The following is a 25,826-nucleotide window of genomic DNA, read 5'->3' as shown; positions in this document are numbered from 1 at the left end:
TTGTAAATATCACCTTAATTGGTGTCATCTTAACAAATGTTGTATAATTGAGAATTAATCTTCTTCGTTTCCACATAAATCTGGCATCTCAATGTGTATGGTGTGTTGTGATTCTTGATTCTCACTTGTTCCTTTCATGTTTACATTATTTTGTTATTAAGGATTGAAAAAAGTTTTTGTGGATTTGATTCAAGAGAAGATTTTTAAGTTTTTATGGACAATTGATTCGCCCCCATCTCAGTTGTCTTGTGCATTTAACACAATATTGTCTACTAAAAAATATAGTTTTCCTCAATTTCTTTAATGAGTCCAACCCTAATAATTCTTTCTATATGCCGATCACCATCCTCTCAGTTGTCTTGTGCATTTAACACAATATTGTCTACTAAAAAATATAGTTTTCCTCAATTCCTTTAATGAGTCCAACCCTAATAATTCTTTCTGTATGCCGAATACCATGGTCTTTAGACACTAACAAGCCTTCAAAAAGAGATACTTTGTCGAGCATTCTTTGTCCTATCTTTGAGACAATTATTCTATCTGTTTACATTTATGATTTTTTCTATAATTTTGTAAGATATATTGCTTCACATACCTTGATCCTAAACTTGATTGATCAATTGCTGATTATCTTTTATGTAGGCAACCTTGATCCAAATGCTTCCAATAGCTGTTATTTTCTTGCTCCAAAAAAGGGACATTACAGCCTAGTCAATGATGAAGCCTAAATGTTGAATCTATCTGAATGGTGTACATTATATACTTATAGTGTACAGTTTCTTGAATGAGCTTCCAATTTGTGTTGACACAATGTGGTTAAGATAGGTACGATGTGTTGTACATGCTCCTCTTAAATCTGGTTCAATTTGATAATATCATTCAAGTAAATCGTGGCAAAGGAGTTGGTAAAAGTTTAATATAATGTCATGATTAGGTGCATGAATGTAGTTGGTGCATTGGTCAAGCGGAAAGGTAAAAACAACCTTTCAAACAATCCCTTAGTTTTATTGAAAGCATCTTCCTTATATCTCCAAGGTTCCTAGTTTTTCGAGTACGTGGCATGCAATGTGCATTGTAGTCCTTTTTATTCTAAGGCGGATGGAATAAGTGCCTATGTTTCTAAGTTCAATATTTAATATGCTATTTAAGTCTATTTTATGAATTTATGTAATTTTAAAATCTTGTGTGTTTCCTAAGTCTCAAGTCCAGTTCAAAATTTTGGCCTGCTGATTTTATGCCAATTTGTGTTTTTGAACTATAATCTAACCTATTTGAAGGATCCCATTTCACTCTTTATTGGTTTGATTTAAACTTTTGGTCATGTTCTAATGCATATAGGTTGGCTTCCATCATAATCGTATCATCTTATGTATATACACATTAGAAGTTTTAAAATCTCATAATATATAACAATTATGCTCATAATTGCCAATATGTCAATGATAATGTTTTTTTAAATAACTCATAATTTGTAAAAATGAAAATACTCATAAGTTCACAATTCAATGATTTGTCAAATGTCAATACACAATGAAAATCACAATCAGTATCAATTATTTAATAATCTTGATATTGATCTTCATCAAAATCATCAAAGTCTAACATTTGGTTTAATGTCACTTCAACCACAATGAATTACAATGCCACTTCCATGGCCACATACTATACAAGGTGCCTAATCTAGAGATTTTCTTTGGCTTTTCTTTACCTACAATAACATCTAATTAACAAGAACAATACCATCTAAGTCAACTCAATTAAGAGTCAGATTCAATTCCTCATCACCCTCTCATTGTATTCAAGTTTCTTAAAGCCTTTGAAACAACGAAAACCTTCATGACATGTGGCATTTCCACAATTTTATCACTTGAGGGAAAAATAATGTAATGTCCCCATTTTTGCTAGCATAGCCTATTATTGTGATCCTTGTGCTAATTATTGTGGATAGAGAGTCTTCGGTGCATTCCAGTTTGGTCTTCGTTTGGCTCAGATTGGACTTCGTTTGAGCTTAGTTTCATGTACTTACTATTTACAGCAAGGTTGGTGATGATTGAGGGGGACCTTTTCTATTTTCAAAAAGTGCATTTGGTCATGTAGGGAAGTAATAGGTGTGATTCATTTTTCAGACGGTATGTTAAAATGATATGTATTTTGGGTGTTATTATTATTTTAGTGACTTGATTATTATTAAATCATTAAATGATTATAAAGTTATAATTTAACTTTATAATTTCACTTGAAGATTGAGTCATCATTGTAAGGGGCTATTTATTTAATTAATTCATGGAAGCATATGCCAAGGTAATAATTAAACAGTACATGGAGTGTTTTCAAATATCCAACCAAAAAACAAAGTTTGCATTTAAGTGAAAAGTGTATGGAAGAAGCTATTAGCTGTTGGTATGTTGAAGAAGAATTTGGTCTTAATTATTAAACAAGCAAGCTTCTATATTTGTTTTATTCATCCCATTTGCTTATTCATTTGTGAGTTTGGAGTTCTTCAAGGGTTCAAAAGAGTTTGATGTTCATTGTTGAGAGAACTGTAAATTCTTTCAGACTTTGCACTTTGAATTGGTTAATCATGCCAATGAATTGTGCCTATTCTGCTGCTGAGAATCGAAGGATTTTTCTGACTAGAATTGATCAAGGAAGAAATCTGAAATTTGTAAGTGCTGAACATTAGGGTTTGCATTCTGAATCACTGCCATATACTAAGGCAACTTTAGCATATTCTACAACAGATTTGGACGTCTATGAAGGCTGCGTTGGAGTCTAGGAAGGGCCACAATCACATAACAGGCTGTGTCTGGAGTTAAAAGGCTGCTTTGAGGGATTTACAGTGGGCCACGTTCTTTGCCAAGGAAGCTGCGATCATTATTTATGAAGATGGTGTTTGACATAGAGAGGCTCATTCATCATATCTAAGGCAGCCAATGCCATTTGCATCATCCAGGCTTTTTATATATCTATTTCTAAAAATAACTATATGTTGCAAGTTGATAGTGGCATTGTGATTATTGCATTCATTTAATGGAATTATAAGTTTCATGCCTCATGTTGTAATGCTCAAAATGATAAGCATATAGTCTTCATGCTAATGCTCAAAATGATAAGCATATAGTCTTCATGCTAAGTGTTTGTGAAAATGATAGTTGCCTCTAGGTGCACAATTTTACCTGTGAATTTCTTATATATGCATTTGAAAAGACCAAAAGAATTTGCCTTTGCACCTAGTTTTTCACTTAGTCATTCTAGTGTTAATTTGCAAGCATTTGAACATCGCTTAAAACCATTTCAAGCAAGCAAATACAAACTGAAAATAAAGGAGAACGAGATAGAGGTTTCATGCAAAGTGTTTGACAGAATGTCATGATGGAACTCTCAAAATTTAGAGTCTCAAATACCATGCCAAAGTGAGAAATATAAATGATGGGTATATATAAAAACATAATGGACAGACATATAACTGATAGTCCCATCTCATTCTTGGAGCACACACAACTAGAAAATAATCATATTGAATGAAGAACAATAAGGTTGAAAATCACATGCTTATTTGATAAACCCTTATTCAATCCTCTGTATTCAGATCAAGATCATGTTCGTAAAGTTAGAATTGATAATCTTGAAAACAAGAGGATGCCTGAGAAGATCATTTTTGGACATCTCATTATATATACCTAAATGAAAATATACTACCGTCTGCTGGAAATCATGAACAGTATTAAGGAATCTATTTTGCTACATACAATTTGGTTATTCTGAAGGGGATAAGAGGTGCTTGTTTGTTTCTGATACAAATCATCAAGTCTACAAAGCAAAGCTTCCAGACTGTCTTTCTATACTGCCGTGGCTAATTAAGGAACCAATTTAACTCTAGAAATACAGTTCCAGATGTTTTTGTGAGCTTCTCCCGACCTACACACAAACTCTACACCCAACAAAAGACATTTGAAGCACCCAAAATAAAGGAGTCGTCGAGTATGAAGACAATCTCCATTCCTTAGTAGCGATTCATTAAACTAAATGGTGAACATATAACTCCTTTAGAATCAGACAATGGTTTAGCCAGTAGGAAATGCTTTAGGAAAGGAGTCGGTTCTTTGTACCAGCTTATCATGTCCAATCATTGACCTTTTGAAGCTATCTATGTTTCACCATTCACAATGGAGCGTTTTTTGCAGTGAATGCAGAAGGAACATCTTTGACAGTTTCAGACATTGAAGATAGTGAACCGCAATCTATGTTTAGAGTTACATGGCAATGAGACTCCACTCATTTGCAAAATGTGAAATCCTATCTCCAGTGATATTAACAGACAAATGAAAGTGCAATCTTGTGAAGCTCGTGCAAGATAACGTTAAGCAATAAGGAGAACATATGGTGATCATCTAATGATTTTTACAAAAACCTGTGTCAAATAATGGTTTCTACACAAGAAAGATGCAAGGCACGATGCTGGTAAAAGTATATGCAGGGACAACATTCACAGACTTTATACGGAGTCAGAGAGATCATTGAAATAAATGGAAATAGCCTGCAGTAAAAAGGAGTAAAGAATGATAACCAGCATTGATAAATATCCCAATATATATGAGCCAAGTGTATCATGTTGACGTTAAATGTAGAAGGGCTTAAGGTAATATATGTGAGAAGGCTTCCAACTTGCGTACGAAGCACTTGACCCATTGACGAGCAGCATCTACAGTGCTGGACTATGTTTGAACAAACAACCAAATCTATTATTAATAAAACCATACCAATGATGTTGAGAGTTGGAGATCGAACAATAAGCAAGACCATGCCATTCATATCGAAACCTCTGAAATCGTAGACTACCAATATTATAATTTTCTTTTTAAAATGATTAAATCAACAATGGACAAAGATTTGTTAAATAAATCTTAAGACAGAGATCGACATAACCTCGTTAGTTATAGTTAGAGAAGATACAATCTAAAATCTGAAAAGTTATAACCTTTACTTGAAAAGTCATGCTCTCTTATGAGGAGGATATAAAAGATAAATGAATTATTTGTAAGCAAGACATATTCCGACATTGAAAGCATTTATACAAAGATATATTTTTGTAAGGAGGAATAAGGGCTTAAATATGACTTGTAATATAAATTCATTTATTTTATTTTAATAAAAAAAAAAAATATCCTTTGTTTATTATTAAAGGCTTGTAGAATTAAACTACAGATGATTTGTCCTTTATAATCATTTTTCAAATTCTGTATACAATTTAAATATGAGAAAAGTGGACATGGTCATTTAGCATCTTGAATGTGATCATCACAAATATTGTGAATTATCAAATTGATTTCATATCTGTGTCCAGTTTGTCTTCCTACTAGAGGAGTTAAAATTCAATATGGACTAATTTAAGATTGCATACATATTTGATCTATTGCATCTTGATTATTCAGTTATTTACAGTATAAGTGCATAGAATTTATAAAGTTGTATGTGAAAATCTTCACTGAAGTTAAATCTATCGTTCGAATGAGGAGAGGCATTGAGTCTTTTTATTATTGAAGTCAGAAGATCTATAACTTCCTTACAAGAATTAGACCCATTGTTAGAGCCCTATACAATTCATTTTAAACACTCAACATTTAGTTTCATTTTAATTGAGTTCAAGGACCTTGCTAGTCGAAAAACTCCAAAGCTTAAATTCGCTTTAGAAAAGCTCTGAACCAAGTAATCAGGTTCGAGGAGAAGGTCTACCCGCCTAGGTGTAATGGAACCTGAAGTGCAGGGGAATCAAGGTGATTTTCATTCGTTGGCTAAAATTGATTGTGGAATCCTATCAGAGAAGTGACAGGTTCTTGGATTTCCAATCTGTGATTTTGGGATCCAACAGATTGGCGAGTCTACTAGGGAGAGTTGCTCACAACAAGTGATGTGCAGTTACCTAGAATTATAGATTTCGTAGATCAGAATCAGAAAGTAGTTGTAACAATTTGTTTGGAAGCATAGTTTGTTGGAAGAAAGAACCCGAAAGATCAACAAATCAATATATTCCTCGAAAGAGGTGGCGACTATTTAAAAGAATTTCAGTTGGTAGCTTTGCTGCGGGAGAAGACTCAGAAGGAAATGATTTGATTACCTAACATGGAGAATATGTACTATGATTAGGAAGTAGATCAATGTTACACCATGGAGGAAGCACATATAAACCCATTTGATGCCTTTTTCAATTTAGAGAAATATGAAGGTGAGACATCAGCACATTTGTTTATAGGGATGGTGAATATATTTCAGGGGGCACCTTCAGACATCATGGCTTCACGCAAGGAATTGATAAGAAAATTTCGTGAGTTGGGAATCTTGCCACATGACCCTGATTTGAAGCTTCTCTTCCAAATATTGGATGAAAGTCCGAGGTATATATCTCCTTTGGATGCATATTTGAACTTAGAAAAACAAGAAGAGGAATCTCCAGTGCAGTTCTTAATGAGGATGTTTAATGCCTATCAAGAAATATCTTCGGAATGCAAACCTCCATCCTTTGATCTTCTCAACAAAATGCGAGGTCTAGGTCTCTTGTATGATAATCAGTTTCTTAATGTCTCAAACTTATGGACAATGAGCTGGTTGCAGAGGAGAATGAATGCAAGACTGAAATAACATGAGTAAAGTGAAGTTTCAAATTTAAATGGAGATAAATTTTTTGAACATTTTGAAGGAGAATCGGCCCATGATGATACTTATATGCCCACGGATGACGATAAATGTAGAAATGAAGAGAATGATTCTCTCAACGTGGAAGAAATTTCAGCCTCGTTAGATTTGGAATATCATAAACATGTTGAAAGAAATGGTCCAAATTTTTCCTCATTCCACCATGGTAAACAGGTTGAAGGATCAAATTATATTCAGGAGGCACTTGATGGAAATGGTCATTACGAAGAATTAGATAGTGGAGATGAAATAGAGCAGCATATGGTGTATCAACGAGGAGAAATTTCAGAAGATAATGTTGATGAAGATATGTCTGATTTCTCTGTATTCTTGAATCCATCATTTCAAGAAAATTTCCAATGCAACCAAATTAAACATTTATTCTTGATAAAGTATGTGATGTCAGCAATACACTTCAACACAAAAAATGGAATAGGTTTATTTTTCAATAAGCATATAAATTTGAATATTCTTTGAGCGCGATGAAGGATTGTATGGATGTATTTGACTGGGCAATATCATACAGTAGTAGCGATATCATTACAAAACAAAAAAAAGAAGATAATTACACTCAACAACATTGTGAAGTTTAATATTTGCAAAAAACTAAGAGCTTAAGAGAATAATATGCATCGCATATAGAGTCACGTCTTTAGTGAACGTCTAGTGGAGTATGGGAAAAATGATTATCAAGAGATTCACGATAGGTAGATTTTCACCCAGAGGAAACTAAAAAGACCCCTGAGTCATTGACCATCCACCATCGATTTCAATGTCTGATACGTTTTTTAATTTTGTTGTAGGCTCATGAGCGTTCAGGGAACAAAGGATGAGATTTTCGAAGGCAAATGTTACAAAATCAAAGTGCGGAGGAGAAAGGATTTGCGCGGATGAAGAATATGGGACTCCCAACATGCTCAATTGTGAATTGAGAGCCTCACGGGAGGAATTGAAAAAAGTCAAAAGCGTATATGAAGGCTATGTGTGTTGTCGGACATAAAAGTTTCAAAGAATTCATTATCATTGACAAAGCATTAAACTACATAACTAACTCCCCGGTTTTTACTATTAAATCCAAGCAACATTAGAATAGTCAATTATTAGTTTCAAAGGAGTGCATTTTTTTGGAAGGGTTACATACCCTTTCATTGGTTATAAACACGAGATGTAAAAAACAAAAGACAATATATATTGATATACAATTTCCTAAAAATTTATACACAAGCTTTCATTGCACATTTGATATATTATATTCTTTCATTGGTAAAGGAATGAATTTTTGAACTAAGTCTGTGAATTCTGGATTATTTAATAAATATATTCACACGCGATTCTGGAGTTAAACTGTATTGGATAGATAATCCGTAAGGAGTGTCTCCAGTGCAATTTTATTTCCCGCATGATCAGTAAGAAATATTTATTTATTTTATTTTCATGATGCTTTAGAGTTGAAATATTATATAGTTTCGTCCTTTATAATTTTTAAATTTTTTTTTATAAATAATTTATATGATAGACAAGTGGACAGGATCAATTATAGCATTTTAAAATCGAACATCATAGATATTGAGAAATATTTAATTGCTTCCGAATCTATGTCTAGTTTGTCTCCAAACCAGTGTAACGAGACTCAGACTCGGCTCGGACTCGGCAAGGGTAACTTGACTCGTGACCCGGCTCGGCAGTGACTCGGCGGTGACTCGGCAAAGTGAAAAAACCTCGAAATTTTTAGATTTTTTAGGATTTAAAGAACATTCCATGCACCCATTATTGTATAAAGCATAAAGACACAATAACATCATTGAATAGAAGATAATTTGATCATAATGCACATGCCACATACTTAAAGTTAAAAACTTAAAACTTAAAAGTCAAACATCGATTACATATGTACAATACTACAAACTACAAAGTTACAAACTTACAAAGGTAAATTGCTAAAAGTAAATACTATATTACTAGTAATTAAAGTCAAACTAAGATAAATCCATGCAAACCATCAAAATGTATATGTATTATCATTTATGCATTATGAAATCCAACACATCAAGATTCAATAGTCATCATCAAATTCAAATGTTCCAAATGCTGATCATATATTAAGTTACTGTTAAACTGTTAAACAAAAAGTTAAAACAAGACTATAAGTCTACAGCTATGGCTCCTAGTCGGAGGCCTCATCATCATCCTCATCCTCATCCTCATCCTCATCATCATCGTCATCCTCATCCTCATCCTCATCCCCAACCTCAGCCTCAACCTAAGGCTCAGGCTCAGTATAATCTACAAAATGCCTCTTAGTAAGGTGTCTAAGGTAGGTAAAAAAAAACATAAAAAAAACATGCAAAAAATTATATTTTTATGGCCCGGTTTCGTGCCTGTCGCGGCCGAGTCAAGCGGGCCGGGTCATGCGAGTCACTTGGTGACTCGCAAGTCACACGAGTCATTGTGACTCGGCGAGGTTAGCGCGGCTCGCTGACTCGCCTGACTCACGTGACTCGCCGTGAGTCACGTTACCCTGCTCCAAACCACAGGAGTTAAAATACATTCTAGACTATTTTAAAATTGCATTCGTATATTTGATCCGTTGCGCCTTGATTACTAAATTGTTTATAATTGATGTGCGTAGAATTTTATAAAGTTGTACGTTTTAAACTTATAATATTGACTCTATCGCCCATTTAATTTTTGCAGTAGTCTTTATGTTATTCATAATTCATAATTCATATGTTGGCAATTATTTCATAGCTTTCCTTTGAAGAATTAATATATTCATTTGTTGCAATCATCTATAATAATTATTTTTATTTAGAACATTCTCACATTTTTACAATCATTTACTTTTGTTATTAATTCATAATTTGCAAGCTTAAAGTTCATTAGGAAAACTTTCATTGGATTTGTATTCTAATCGATCTGCTATAAGGATCTTGGATTTAAGTGCTTTATTCAAGATCAAGTACACTCGCCTTGGCCTTGTAGAGCCAGAAACGTAGGGAACTTGTATTATATTATTCAATTCTGTCAAGTTGGCCATAACCGGTTGGATATCTCAGCATCGAGTTGGCAAGACTCGTAGGATTCTAATCTGCGGTTTTGGGAACCAACACTTCCTTTTGTTTGTTTTTATTTTTTGGGCTTCCCTCATTGGCTGCCCCTTTCTTTTTATTTCTGCACCATGTTTTGCATGCTGCCACTCTTTCTCACGACTTTATGGCTTTGCGGCATTTCATGTCCTTTCTCCTCCATACTTCGACGAAGCAACATTTTCAATTTTTTTCTCAATGCAACAATTCTATAAACATTTGAACAATGGTTATTTCAAATGGTGTTGATTCATACATGTGCAACTCAAGTTTGTTCTTTGAAAGAAAAGGTTTATGCCAGTAACATCTTAAAGAAAGTTCTTAATTGAAATATGCTTTATCCTCACAATGCCTAGAAGTCAATCCAATTGCTTTAATGCCACCTGAATTCAGCACAGGTGGTCTCTCAACCTTAGGTCAGGTAGACAAATTTTATTGATCAGAAGAGGAAATCAAAGTGGGTGTCTATAGACATTTTAGTAGTTTTTCAATTTGAAATTTATACTGCACAAGAATGACAATGCCTGCAGAAAGCCAACCATCATGACCTTTCATTCTCCTCTTCCATCTTAAAATTTTATTTCTGTAATTTTTACATAGGGAGTCTCGAATGAGGTGAATGTCTCACTTGCAGTTATTTAAACGTGCATGAGAATGACAACTTGTAGAAAGCCAACCATTACAACCCTTCATAAAACTTTGCCATTCTAAAGTCTTAATTTTGTTATTACTCCATGTTTGTATTTTGTTAATTTTAAGGAGTCTCAAATGAAGTATATATCTTATATAGAAGTTACTAAATAAGACTTACTCTATTATCTTTTGAATAGCTCACATCACTGGTGCAGATCCCAGGATTAAGGATAGAGAGCCAATGTTTCTTTGGAAAGGGTGCTAATTCATGCCCTGCAATTATGGTTATAGATTCAATTTTTGTTTGAAAGGGGACATAATTATTTCCCTTTATATATGTTTCTGTACAGAGTTTATCTCAAATTTGTGTAAGCCATCTGTACAATTGTCTTGCATGAATGTACAAGATTTGATGCTTTGATGAGGCAATCACACTAGCAGCTAAATATTTATGTTTTTGTGTTAAACAGTAGATGGCCATGGTCATATGATTTTGATTTGATGCTCCTGTAAGTTCTCTACTGTTTATTCATGTTGGTGAATGATTCAATTGCGGCAGTTATATTAGTAGTGGTAAACTATATGGACCTTGGGTTTGGTGCTAAGTGATGGGAACTTGTACCTCTTATATATATATATATTGTTTAAATGAAACTATGAGTTTTCAAAGAAGTTCAATCATGGTAAAACTGAAGCTGTTTTTTGTTTTTAGTCTGGGATACATCATGATATCTATGTCTTGTCAATTTGTATGGCCATTTTATTCTTCTGTATTCTATTTTTATTGCAGCACCAAAATAAAGTCTGAGTCTAAGAGACATGTTAAACTCCAATAAGAGTAATATGGTGAAATTTGAAATGGGATATTCATTTGTAGTTTCATTGTAAAATCTGTTAAGTTAGCAGTTTGTTGTCACAGGGCCTGGATTTACAGATTGTGGAGCATCTTGAAGCTGCTGATTTTGTTCTGGCTCATGGTACTGAAGCAATTGGACTTGCATATATTTGTGGTGTTAAGCCAATGAAACTGGATGAGTTGGAGAAGATCTTGGAGCATGCTGTGGAAAAGAAAATTCCTATGATAATTGCCAATCCAGATCTTGTTACTGTTGAGGCAAGGGCCTTGCGTGTTATGCCTGGTACAATAAATAGTAACACATTCTTATTATAGACACCTGTATTCCAGTTGGTAAAGTCATCATTTATAACAAATTTAAAATTGGATATCATTCTAGAGAGGCATACTCCATTTAATCCTACTAAAAAATATACATCTTCTAATGGATGCTTGAGATGAACTTTCCTTGAATGAGATCTTATATTTGAGGAATGAGATTTTGCTAAATCCCGTTCAGACGCTTCTTCTAAATGATCTGTAATAAAATTGAGAATAATTAACTCTATTTAGTTAGATATTTAATGGACTTTGTGTAGTGGCTTATGGGCATGTCTTCATAAATTCAATGACAAAGCTGGCAAAAAACTTCATTTGTTTTCTCTGAACTGTTCCCTCACTGATGAATTAGTTGAGTGCTGTGTTACCGGGGAATTATGGAATTAAATTGCTTAGTACTTACATTAACTTCTATGATTAATATTATGAGATTCCAAGAAAGTAATCTAAAACTGAAAGTGCTATTTTCTATATTTTAAAACTGATTTTGTACTTTTATCAAATATAGCCATTGTTGAAATTAGCTATTTTTCTCTAAGGGCTCAGACAGTCCATAACATCATGTTTAAATTCTAGAGGACATTTGGTGTATTCTGTTTCTTTATCCAAGGCTTATACCATTTTATTATTTCTTTTAGGGGCTCTAGGCTCAAAATACAAAAAAATGGGAGGCCAAGTAAGATGGATGGGAAAGCTGGACCAGGTAAATAAATGTTGTAATATGATAAGTTTCATCATGCGCCAGGAACTAGTGGCTTCTATTTTCATTGCATTTGTTTCCCCTAGCATATATTTTCCTTTATGTTTCTTGTAAATAACAACCACTTGTTTGGAAAAACGTAGGCATTCTGTAACTATAGTATTTATGAATACGAGGTGGTGAAATTTTAAGTGGGACACATAACTTTGTAGGCACATTACATTTTATGCCACAAATTTAGTGATATGCTATCATCAAACACTACCTTCTTCAAAACCAACAATATCCTACAAATGTAACCCTCACTTCCCTTCCTTTATGGCACAATTCTGCCGACTGAGTTTGTGCCATAAAAGAAGGGAAGTGAGATACATTTGTTTGATATTGTTGTTTTTGAAGGAGATAGAGTTTGATGATTGCATAATGATTGGGTTCGTAATTTTAAATGAATACAAATTCTTTTCTTCTTGCTGCTGCTCTTATGGATTGTGTTCAAAGGTGGATGTTAAATGATAGCATTTAAAATCCTTGACAATTTTAGGTGCAAATTACTTGAAAAATATAAAACTAAAACATAACAAGCTCAAAAATGCGACAATAAATTTTTCTTCACATTAATAAAATATATTACATCAATATGCACAACCATGCAAGTAAAATGAAATATCACAGTGAGCAGTAAAACATAATTACTGAGTAGAATAATAATTGCAAAATGATTGCATAATGATTGGGTTGGTAATTTCAAACAATGTGATTTTGCTATCAGGATTTAACCTAGTTTTTGAGTCATGTTTCATGAGTAGTGATTCACACGAATCCATCTCTCATGAGAATAAACAGAACACTTAGAATCACTACTCATGAAACATGGGTCAATGAGTTTCACTCAAAAACTACACAGTTAAATCCTGATAGCAATATCACAATTTGATTCGCTGTGGAAAATATCTTCTACTTATCAATTTTAAATGAATCAGAAGCCTCCATGAATATAAATTCTTTTCTTATTGCTGCTGTTCTTATGGATTGTATTCAAAGGTGAATGTTAAATGATAACATTTAAAATCCATGATAATTTGAGGTGCAAATTACTTGGAAGTATAGAATTAAGACATAGCAACCTCAAACATGTGACAACAAAATTTTCTTCACATTAATGAAATATATTACATCAATATGCACAACCATGCATGTAAAATGAGCAGTAAATGTAATTACTGAGTAGAATAATAATTGCAAAATGAAGTATCATCAAATCCAACTCAATTCCTCAAATAATACAATGGGTCAAAAACTACAACCCCTCATTATTATATTATATACACATGACTATCTTTGGCCATGAGCCGAATATTCCACATCCATGTAGAGTCTCACAAATTTCTATCAGAGTAACAAGAAACAAGAACAAGTCTTCTCTTGGAAACTTCATGATCTGTCCTAGTCTTTGTTGTGGATTGGGAAAGGTATTGAACCCAACTTTAGAGGAAGTAGCTTTCATCCCCATCCATTAGTCAAGACGATAGAGTATCCATTCATAATCCAAGAGTGTGGTACATCACAAAACTAGTGATTATCTTTTTCTTAATTCATTCCTTTGATTGATCCATACCATATGTGTGAATCATAGATTTCAAAACACTAATGCATAGCACAGAGTTCAGAACACTCATTTCCAGTGACATTAGCGTACTAAAGATTCATTCCAGTACAAACAAGCACTCTCAACACTTTAGAACATATAACTTTAAACACTAAATAGTAAATACACACATGAACTTGAATACATTAAGGGTCCATTTGGTTGCTGGAATAGGAATAGCAAATTTGTAGTACGTTTTCTATTTCCTGTTTGGTTCGTCAATTGGAATAGGGAATAGGAATACATATTCTCATTTTGCCTCTAAAATGAGCTTATACCCATTCCAAAATATAGTTGTTATTGGAATAGCCATTCCTATTCCCAATATGCATTCTTATTCTCCATTCCTATGCTTGCAACCAAATGGGCCCTAAGATCAACATTATATGACACAGGACCAAAAGATGAATGCAGACATAAAGAACGCACAAATATAAGGGTGCTGACATGTAGTGCACAATCGTGATACATAACGGGTAACGCAAGTCCCATACAATACTAAGGCACAGATCTCCAAAATAGAAATTCACCACCTTACAGAATACTGATATAAGTAAGCAGAGTTTGACCAATAGCAATCACATTGCTTCTTTCCACCAAATCCTATGAGGCAAAAAAATGGTTTAACATTTGAGCCACAGGTCTTCAATCAAAGATATTTTGGTTTTAGTGATGCTAAGGGATGTATGATGCACCTCTATACAAGCCTATGAATTCTTTGTGCATCTAGAGCACTAGAACACGGGTGTTCTGAATGTAAGGTGAGATTGGAATCTCAAAAAATCTTACTTAAAAAGAGATGATCTTCAAGGGTGCTGGACAATAGGGTAGAGAAAAGAGGTGTCAAAGGTGATCCGCCTTATCAAGACTGCAGTTTTTCTCAATCCAATCCTTTTTAATACCTATATAGCAACCAAGTACTTTTAGCCTCATTGGAGACCATAGGTGAAGACAAGCAGGGAATAAACTTCCACTTGTTCTACACATGAAAAACCTTAAACTTAACAGATATATTCATAAATGAACATAATACATGACCAACACTTCTGGATGTATATGTAGTTAGGTTGGACAATCATTCTAACCTAAGTCACAAGATATGTCGAATTTCATCCATGACATTCAAATTTCAGCGAATTTTTACCCTTTCTGAACTTAATCTGAATTTTATGATATTTAAAATAATACTGTTATTTAATATAATACTTACTTATTTTTAAAAGATATTGATTTGTTTAGTTAAATTATTTAGCAATGTTAAACTATTTTGACAATTTTGTGGATATATTACTAATATTTAAAAATACATAAATATATATAACTTATATTTAATGTCAATTTTGTTTTCTGAATTTTTACCCTTGCCGAATTTCATTCGAATTTAATGAATGGCAAACTCGAATTTGAATTTGTACCTTTTGACTTAGATTCTAACCATCAATACAATAATCACATGCACGACCCTAACTTAATGTGTTTCTTTCTGGAAGAACACTGACTGGCAGACATCTAGGATTAGAATGCAACTTTTGAGTTATTATGCATAGTAGCAACAAGTGACTTTTGTCGTCGGTAGAAATTGTGTATCGGCCGACGGTTCCCTTCGGAAAGGAAATTGTGTATTGGCCGACGGGTTCCTTCGGGAAAGTTCTTGTTATGTAGCCGACGGTGAATAGTTTGTAGCGGACATGATGTATCTGGCCGACGGATACCTTCGGGAAGATTCGTTGAAAAGTATTTATAACCCCTTCGGGAAGCATTGTATTCATCATTATCTGATCATTATCATAGGAAGAAAAACATAATGTACTGTTGGCATATGCGAATAATAATAGAAGTTCTGCTATTTGCTGTTCAGTGTTCGTATCGATTTTCAGTGTGCATTGCTTAATTAATCCATACGGTAAACATTTGGCGCCGTTGCCCGATGGATCTGGCACGCAGGCAGGCGGAGATGAATTAAATGCCGAATCAGTTGAACAAAGACAGGAGTAAGCTAAAGGAAAAAGATGACATACGCGTTGCGCGGGAAAATTTAATTTTGGCTCAACAGATAGAGCGTCGATGGAGGTTTCAGAAGATTTCCGACGGAAGTAAGAGTGCGGAAGGATTGTTGAAAGAGACTCGACAACGGCTTGATTTGGTGGAAGAAGCGAGGGAGGAGTTTCTGAACCTGCATACGCCACGGGGAGAGAATCCTGACGGAAGCAGATCGACTCACACGGCTCGGAGTGCAGAAGGAGCACGAGCGTGGAGTGACCTCTTCGTCCGAGATATACTTCCGGAACGGACAGCTACGGTTGACAAACCCTCTTCTTCACCAAACAGCGCGGAAGCAGAAAACTGCGCGGGTGTTGAAAACAGCGCGGAAGCAGAAAACTGCGCGGGTGTTGAAAACAGCGCGGAAGCAGAAAACAGCGCGGGTGTTGAAAACAGCACGGAAGCAGAAAACAGCGCGGGTGTGCAAAACAGCGCAGGTGTCCAGAACAGCGCGGGTGTTCAGAACAGCGCGGGTGCTCAAAACAGCGCGGGAGTGCAAAACAGCGCAGGTACACAACAAAACCCTCGACATACAGTAATAATGGCAGGTCCGAAGGAAAAATTGCCTAAATTTGATGGTGATGAAGCAGCTGATCCCATTCGACATTGTAAAACATGTGAAACGATCTGGAGGGCGAATGGCATAACAGATACAAACGAATGGATTCGACAATTTCCCGCAACCCTATGGGGTGTTGCCATTGATTGGTTTACTGATGCTGATCCACAGAAATTAAATAGTTGGGATAACATTAAGAAGGAGTTCATCGCAGAATTTCAACTTTTGCGTGATGACAACGAAATTGTCGCAGAGATATTCAATACCAAGCAAAAGAAGAATGAAACTGTACGGGTCTTTGCCAGGAGGTTGAAGGACTTAATCAGTAAGATGGAGAATAAGCCCGCTGACGGGTTACAGAAACGATGGTTCATTGAAGGCCTTCACCCGAAGCTGCGGAAGAAGATGAAGATCGTGCCGCCATCCACATACAATGAAGCTTACAACCGAGCAATGAACCTCGAAAGTGACCAGAAGACAAAGAAGAAGAAGAAGACCAGCTTGTCCGATTCAGATGACGATGCATCCTCCGGAAATGATAGCAGCGATGACGAAGGAAGAAACAAGAAGGTTCGTGCCCTTCAGAAAGACATGATTCGAATGATGAAGGAATTCAAGAACATGAACAAGGAACCTAAGGGCAATGACCTATGGTGCACAGAATGTAAGAAAGAAGGCCATACGAAGGGATCCTGCCCGAAAGAGCAATTTTGCGAGATCTGCCAGATTATGGGACACTCAGTAAAGGAATGCCCTTTCAATTTGAAAACAAGAACACCGCAGCAAGTGTTCTTGACACAGGAGGCCTCCCCGTCCGGAGGGAACGGAAACACCAGTACGGAAGGTGCCACATCGGGTGGATACAGAAACAACCGGCACGGTCAAAATAACAACAATACCAGCAACAACAATAATGGCGGAAGGAGTCGAATTCAGTATGATGCGAATGGTCGGCCGATAGTTCAATGCCGCGCATGCAATCTGTGGGGTCATTTCGCTCGAGAGTGTACAACAACGAACACACCGAAGTTGTTATGCAGATGGTGTGGACCTGGTGATCATGAAGATGCTAGGTGTCCGAAGTTGGGAGTAAACTTGATCACCGTCGAGACGAACGAAGAAGAGGTTTTGGCCATCACACGGAAGCAAGCAAAAGTGTACCCCGACCCGACGGAAGAAAAGAAGAGACTGGAAGAAGCACGGGTAGAGATCCAGAAAGCAACACAGGCAGAAACGGCACACCTGAAGGACACGCCGAGTACTTCCGTACGGAACTGCGCAGAACAGAACATTGTCCGGCAAATTTTGCAAGCCGAGATACCTGTCAGGATAAGTGATCTGTTGCTCACTATGCCTCAGCTCCGATCGGCACTCACAAACATTGTTCCCGCTGCTCAACTACCAGGAGAACATGGAACAAAGCAAGAAAGTGGAGCAAGTACAGGGCACAAAAAGGAGAAGGAAAGTGGCGCAAGTGCAGAAGATCCGATGTTGTTAGCCCTCTCATCTGGACGCCATCCAGCAGTCGTCGAAATGGGAATTCTCGGGACTGTATTGACAGAAACAATTGTGGACGGAGGGTCCGGTGTCAATGTGTTGCCTGAAGACACTTGGAAAAAGTTGGGACAGCCGACATTATGGCCGCCTACATTCCAGCTGCTAACGGCCGATCAACATGGAATCAAGCCATTGGGAGTCCTGACAGCACAACCAGTGACGATTGGAACACAACCGTTCCTGTTGGACTTTGTCGTGATCCCATTGAAGCGGAGAGGATATGATGCCATTCTGGGCCGGGGGTGGCTGATACAAGCCAAGGCAGAGCACGATTGGAAGAAAAATACTTTATCACTCGAAAGCAAAGGCCGGAAGTATGTCATTGATCTACACACTCAGATGGTTGGAGAAGCTCTATCGTCAGATTCCGAAGGAGAAGATGATGAGAGGAGGCAGAGTATGGAACCCAATCAGGAGGGAGTCCTACGATTGGAAGGAGATGATGATCTGGATTCAGTAAATGGTCTTTACCACTGGCAGATAGAGGATTATGAGCTCTTTCCAAGTTGTAATATGCTAAGGATCGACGAAGGTAAGAAAGGAGGAAATGAATGTCCGAAGGAACACAGAGAAGCCGACGGAGGAAATGAATGCCTGAAGGAACATGGAGAAGCTGAAGGAAGAAATGAATGTCTGAAGGAACATGGAGAAGCCGAAGGAAGAAATGAATGTTCGAAGCAACATAAAGAAGCCGAAGAAGAAAACGCAGATATGACTCAAGCTGAAGGACAGAACATACAGTACGAACCGAAAAGAAGGAAAGATTCTACTGTACGATTGCGCAGGAAGAAAGTATTATGTCGAACCACAAATATAACAGAAAGGTACTGGCAGCAAGGAAGGCATACGATACGGTCTGCACAGGAAGCAAAGCGAAAGGGTCTAATAACAGTTGCAGCAGTACGGAGTGAAAGTATTATTGACGGACAAAAGGGGCAGTTGACAGAGTCCATGGTACGGGGCTTCGGGAACAAACTGGGCGATATGGAGATGACACAGAACAAGCATAGCAGGTTTCCACTCGGACAGTGGGTGTTGTACGACGATCGAAATGAGATCAAACCAGGCAAGTTCAAAATTAAATGGGTCGGGCCGTACCAGATGAGGGAAGTAAGCAATAACAGAGCAATAAAACAGTGGATGCTAGACCGAAAGGAAGTATTCGATGTAGTGAAGAGGTCGAAGTTGAATGTCTGCAATGAAAGAAGTAACGCACCCCCGTGGACGAATAACTGAGAGAAGACTGTAAGTACTGTATATATGTAAATATTGTACATAATTGTTCCAGGAGTGAGATTTATAAATTAAAAAAAAAAAATATATATATATATATATATAAAAAAAAAAAAAAAAAAAGAAAAAAAGAGAGAGAAGTGAAGTAAAGCACCGTACGGATTTTGAAGTGCCGTACGGTTTTTCAGAAGTGAAGTACGGATTTTGAAACTAAAGTACAGATTTTGAAGATCACCGTATAGTTTCCATCAGCAACGTACGGATTTCATGTTACCGTACGGATTTCCATCAGCAAGGTACGCATTTTGTGTTTCCGTATGGTTTTCCATAGCAAGGTACGGATTTTATGTTGCCGTACGGTTTTCCATTGGCGAGACAATCCAAATTGCAGTAGGTTTTTTTTAAGAATGTACAGATTTTATGTTGTAGTACGGTTTTTAAAGCCACCGTACAGATTTCATTACCACCGTACGGATTTTATTGCAACTGTACGGATTTAATTGTTATCATACGGATTTCATAGTAAGGGGCATTGTACGGTTTCCACAAGCACCGTACGGATTTCACAGTAAAAAAAAGATTGTCGTACGGTTCTCAATGTTTGAAGAATGGTGTACGGATTTTTTAGATAAATTAATTGTACGGGCTCTCAAGCGGCTGCTGTACGGATTTTTGGAGGAAGATACCGTACGGCTTGTTATAAGCTTGTGTTTCGTACGGATTTTAAAGCACATATATTAGCATACGGATTTTAGAGCCATTTCTTGTACGGATTTGTAAAGAAAAGCAGCGTACGGAATTTGCAGCTAGGAATGCGAGGTGATTGTACGGATTTTCCAAGCATATCATGTGTAGGGATTTGGTTGCAAGATTACAAATTTTGAAGAGGGGTTTTTGCGTACGGATTTCATCACAGAAGGGTGACAGGAGGTTTTGTGTAAAAAAAAAACGTCGACAAATCGAGAATGCTCAGAATGAGTATCAGATGATACCATAGGGAAGAGGAAGAATCAGCGATTGCCAGAAAGAGTGTAGAATAGGCAGAAAATGACAGAAATGGTGTGTTCCGTGCAGTTTTGTGTGGGTTTCACAGTGCTAAATTGGTGTTGGCGGCCCCACCGGGAGCGTTGCCCCCTGGACCCCTAGTCGTTGCGGATATCAATCGTGGGAGTCTGACCAGTGAGAAGATTTGGAGCTGCGGCAGGCATGGAGTGTCTGTGTATCAGAGGCACTGAGAGTAGGTGTTGGCCATGAGGCTGTCTTGGTGGATGTGTAGAGAGCTCGGGAGGAGCTGATCATCTAGTTGGAGGCAGTGCAGCGACACTTGGTTCAGTGTACTCGGCATTGGAAGGCAGAAAGCGGCACAGGTGGCTATCAGGGTCAGATGTCAGATTGGCTAAGGTGACAATGTTGGGTCAGTCATTATATTTTGGTTGTTGATTTGTCTCAGAGATTTTGTAATAGTCGTCGGGAGACGACTTTTCTTTTTTGGGGGGAATGATGTCGTCGGTAGAAATTGTGTATCGGCCGACGGGTCCCTTCGGAAAGGAAATTGTGTATTGGCCGACGGGTTCCTTTGGGAAAGTTCTTGTTATGTAGCCGACGGTGAATAGTTTGTAGTGGACATGATGTATCTGGCCGACGGATACCTTCGGGAAGATTCGTCGAAAAGTATTTATAACCCCTTCGGGAAGCATTGTATTCATCATTATCTGATCATTATCATAGGAAGAAAAACATAATGTACTGTTGGCATATGCGAATAATAATAGAAGTTCTGCTATTTGCTGTTCAGTGTTCGTATCGATTTTCAGTGTGCGTTGCTTAATTAATCCATACGGTAAACAACTTTTAGGAGAATCAATGCATGTTTCATGCGCTCAATAGTATAAGATTTTAAATGCCCAATTGTGATTTCATTTAAACTATGATAGTTCTAATGAGTATTATCAGTGAATCATCTAAGTTGATATATTAGATGTGTGTGCTAATTTAGTATAATATTCAACGCACAGTGAAAAGTTAATCTAGCTTGCATGACCTCCATTTTTGCACCGATTACCAAATTAATTAAATTCAAACTTTCCAAGATAAAAATGTCTTGTTTAAAGGGAAATTACTAGTATGAGTTATGTCTTGCAATGTTGATGCCATCCATACAATTATGAACAAATTCTCCTAATGTAAGGTAAGTGAGTTTCATTGTGTGGTCTATCTTTCATTTAACCTTGTAAACATTGCAATAGTTGTTACATATGATGATCTCAGGAATTCTCTCAAATGCTAGCCTACAACTTTCCCTCTCCATACACTAACCTGCAATTTCCCTCGCACTGTATACTAGCCAAATACTCTCCTTCCCTCTGGATGTCCACTTTCAACATCTATACAGTCCATATAATTTGCAGAGCTCACTCCACCATACATGTTGAAGAATCCTCCATCATATAAGTTGCAAAATCCTCCACCATACAATTGTTTGATATCCAGCCATATAACAAAACAATCAAACAATTCTACAGTATTCATAAATTTGTCATTTATAGCTGTAAACTAATTATTTTCTATTGAACAACAATGTGGGAACATTCAAGGTACAAGATCCACAGCTAGGAATGTTGTGTGGGTATTTAGTTCAAAGCTAAGTTTTGAATGGACATAGATTGCAGATACTAAAGTGAAGCACAAGTGTATCTGTGTTGTCTAGAACAATGAATTGAGTTGTACGGGTACTGACATCTCCATGCATTAACTTGTGCTGAAAATCCTAGGTACAATGTAGTTAGGGAAATAAATAAGTTCAAACATTTATTTCTAAAAGAGTGTTTAGATGAAGTTGCAGAATCAAAGCTGGTGGAGGAAGCAAACCGACTTTTCCAGGTTTTTAGAAAATCTTATAGAATCTAGGGACCAAAACAAGGAGTGCAGATAGCAAACAACCAGGGTTTCAAGAAGTATTTTATTCTGGGAAGTACTGGTTTTCCTAGTGTGTCATAGCGGAAAAGGGCAATAATCAGCAGAAAAGGGCAATAATCAGCAAAAAGCCAAAAATGTAGATATCTATGAACAAAGCATTCGGGAAGTACAATGCTCCAAAGGGAGATTGGTTGCAGCACCTGCTCCAGCCTCTTCATGAAAGATGATAGAAATTTAAAAATTGTTTTACTCGTAGAAAATACCAGTATCAATAAAATTGGACATACCAATGTTTACCATACTGGTAAAGAAATCAACACAAACAGAGAATGGAACAGAATAGAAGAATTATATTCGCATATGCCAAACATACATTATGCTTCATAATATCAGTAATAGTAGATGATTCATGATTTACAATGATCCCAGACGGGATATAAAAATTGTTATCACCAGAATTTGCACCCTCAAGATAAGCACCTAAATACTTGGAAATTCTGGTGAAACATGGGAAACAATCACGAGTTTGTGGGTAAACTATGCAGGTGATTGAACCTCCGGATTCTAGGCCGGTTCCTATATGATACTATGATATTTTACTTATGCTATGAACTTATGAGAAAAAAGGGAGAAGAAAGCATATAAAAAAAAACTATTTAAACTAGAAAGGTGATACACCGAAGACAATAATGAAGGATTTTGATATTTAACAACACAATGAAATGACATGTAATTGAAAATACTACTTTGATGAAAAATTTCTGCGTAAAAGTGTTTCAGAAGAAGGCTATAATGATTAATATCAAAAAGATATGGACCATAATCAATATAATTTCATTAAAATGCGCAACTTATGACCTATGCGTAAAGGTTTTACTGACACATATAGGTGCGAAAATGAGACATAAACTTTAAAGGCTCTTGATAGTACACAGAAAATTAACATCAAATCACCAGTATTGCACGCGAAAATGAGTCCCCAAAGTAGATCCAGCCAATTGTATTATGCTTCAGAGGTCAAAAAACATCAACTTTTGAGATATATTTCAGAAAAAAGAGTATACAAAGGACAGTAAAAGTCACAATAGTCTATTCCCCCTTCAGAACTTCATCCTTTACATCACAGTTTCAGAAAACTAAATTGCAAATTCCTGGTCGAAATCAGGAAAAAAGGCTATAATAAGGGAGTCAAAACTTATCAGAAGATGATTCATTGGTTTAAAAAAGAACTAAGTCATAACAGAATCTATGACTCACCTTTAACTCCCCTTAAAAGACTCAAAAAATTAACACAAGGCCTTAAAAAGCTAGGACAAGGTCAAAATTCGACCCACAGTCCAGGAATGACTCAAAAAGCCTTAAATTCGACCTTAAATGAAACTACTAAGTCTCTAAAAAAAACTCTAGGACTTAGTCCAAAAGACACATGCCACAATGACTTGTTAATCATAAGATTTACTCAGATTCTCCCTTTATCTCCTAAATCAAAAAATAGATTTATTTGAATTAAATTTGCTCAATTTAATAATAATCAATTGATTTATAATATTATCAATTTGATTATTATTAATTACATTTTTTATTTTGCAAATTTAAATTACATAAAACTCATTGATGAAAGTTAAATAATATAATAATATATTACTTGGCTAAAGTAATACATTTACTATATTATTTAATAATAAAACAAATGAGTTTATTATGTCGATATATTTCCTGTCGGATTTCAAACTTTATAAAATAGATGGAAAAAATTGTATGTCGGTTTGAAAGCCCTAAAACGCTATCTTCATTTGCGTTTTTTTGCATTTTATGAGAAGAAAGAGGTCAGCTGGGGTTTGAGTTCGGCATTTCATTATCCTCCTGTTGAACACATTATTGCTTATTGAAGCCATCTGAAAGTTTAAAAAAAACTCATGGTGACTTGGTTTCTGTTATTTGATCATGCCAATCCGTCTTGAGGTAACTTTTCAACCGGCCTTAACATGTTTTATTGTTAAAAGAAGAACATTTGTTCTTGCTTGCTCCATTTGTATAGATCTGATTTTCTATTTGCTGAGCATATACTAAAAATGCTATATAAAATGCGTTTTACATCTGATATATTTGTCGCCATTTTTTAACACGAAATACAGGTATCTTGTCGGATTTTTTCATTACTCCCATGAAGGTTTCCTCAGCATCGTAATTTGTTTTATGAAAATAAATCTCAGGCTGTAAGTTAAGCCATATCCTGCTGTCCATTTTTGGGATAAAATTTTCTCAAACTCAGGATCAAAAGAAAAACCAGTCATTACAGATGGTGTATTTATTTTTTCTGATGGAGCTGAGCTCTCATCTAAATCAAGATCTTCCTCCCGACTAAAGTTATAGTTGCTGCAATCAGGATACCATGGCAGGGCTAAGGGAATCTGTGCACTATTCTTCGGTATTCTGATACACTCTTCCTTGCATTTTCTGGAATTAATGTAGCAAGAACATGCACAGCTACAGTCATTGTAGGTCTTGCCTCTGAATCCATTTGCAAACATTGCCCTTGCTAGCTGAGCCATTTTGAGCATGCCTTCCACTGGAAATGAAGCATGAATTGTCATAGACTTGAAAGTCGTAACTTACTATAAGCACCATTTCCTGAAGAGTTTGATGAATATGAATACCCTTCTTTTCTTTTCTTTTTTTAATTTCCATATCTGTTGAGCCTTTAACTGCATGTCAGAAAAGAAAATGAGACTGATGTCATGAATATCATTATGAAACTGTTCATCAGTCATGATTGTGCTTGCTAATTTCATGCATGTTTTAGCACTCTTTTCTTTTCCTGATGTTTAGAATAGTATCTGATGAGGTTCGAGCACGGGCTCGTGACACTCACAAAATACTTCTCCGTGATTTGCATCTGAAAGCTTAGAATACACTTGTTATTTTTTGTATGTATTCAAAAATAAGAAGAATATGACATGTTTTAGAAATGTGGCTGTAGATAACTAGTCATTGCTTGGATCGTAAAGATCTAACACCATCTTCTTGCAGGGAAACAAGGAAAAAAGAGCTTACCAGATCGAGAGTTGGATTATGGGCGACAATGCAACAACGGAAACCTAACCAGTCAAAGTCTGAAAGGCAATGACTGGTTATCTCTGACCTTCTTCCACATGTTTTATTTTTCTTATTCTTTAGTATATATGAAAGATAGCAACTGTATTCACGACTTGTGTGAAATACTTTGCCTTCAACATTTCATTATTTTGTAAAATATCAATTGTATATTCAATAAATGAATGATACAAGGACATTTATATTCTTTTAAATATCAGATGAAATGTGCTTTTAGCAGAATAAAATTTCATGTCTGAATTTTAACATGTGTTAAAATTAAGTAACATTTTTGGCGACTTCTTGCTGTTTGACTGCCTGCTAGACATTGCATCAGTAGCCTTATCAATCCATTGGGCATAGAGTTCAAAAATGCATCCTAGCACCTAGACCTGACACGACGCGACTTCTAAAGCTGCTGGTTGAGTTTTGAATGCATGTATGTGAGTTTAAAAGGACTTAAAACTCTTATTTGGCTGACTGCCATGTATGTCCAAATT

At 36.0% G+C, this 25,826-nt stretch overlaps 1 pseudogene across 1 annotated transcript in view; it reads left to right on the top strand.

Annotated features, from left to right (window-relative positions):
• LOC149567539 (uncharacterized) overlaps nt 1–25,826 on the top strand; it is a 172,768-nt pseudogene that overhangs the window by 72,180 nt on the left and 74,762 nt on the right. The window contains exons 7-8 of the transcript XR_016361635.1: nt 11,329–11,548; nt 12,222–12,286. The product of XR_016361635.1 is annotated as an uncharacterized LOC149567539 (transcript). The remainder of the gene's footprint in view (nt 1–11,328; nt 11,549–12,221; nt 12,287–25,826) is intronic.

Source organism: Cupressus sempervirens, chromosome 3 (assembly GCF_028749045.1).
Source record: "Cupressus sempervirens isolate cs-2001-9-10 chromosome 3, ASM2874904v1, whole genome shotgun sequence".
Taxonomy (NCBI): domain Eukaryota; kingdom Viridiplantae; phylum Streptophyta; class Pinopsida; order Cupressales; family Cupressaceae; genus Cupressus; species Cupressus sempervirens.
The sequence above is the reverse complement of the archived record's forward strand: the minus strand, read 5'-3'. Positions and strand labels throughout refer to the sequence as shown.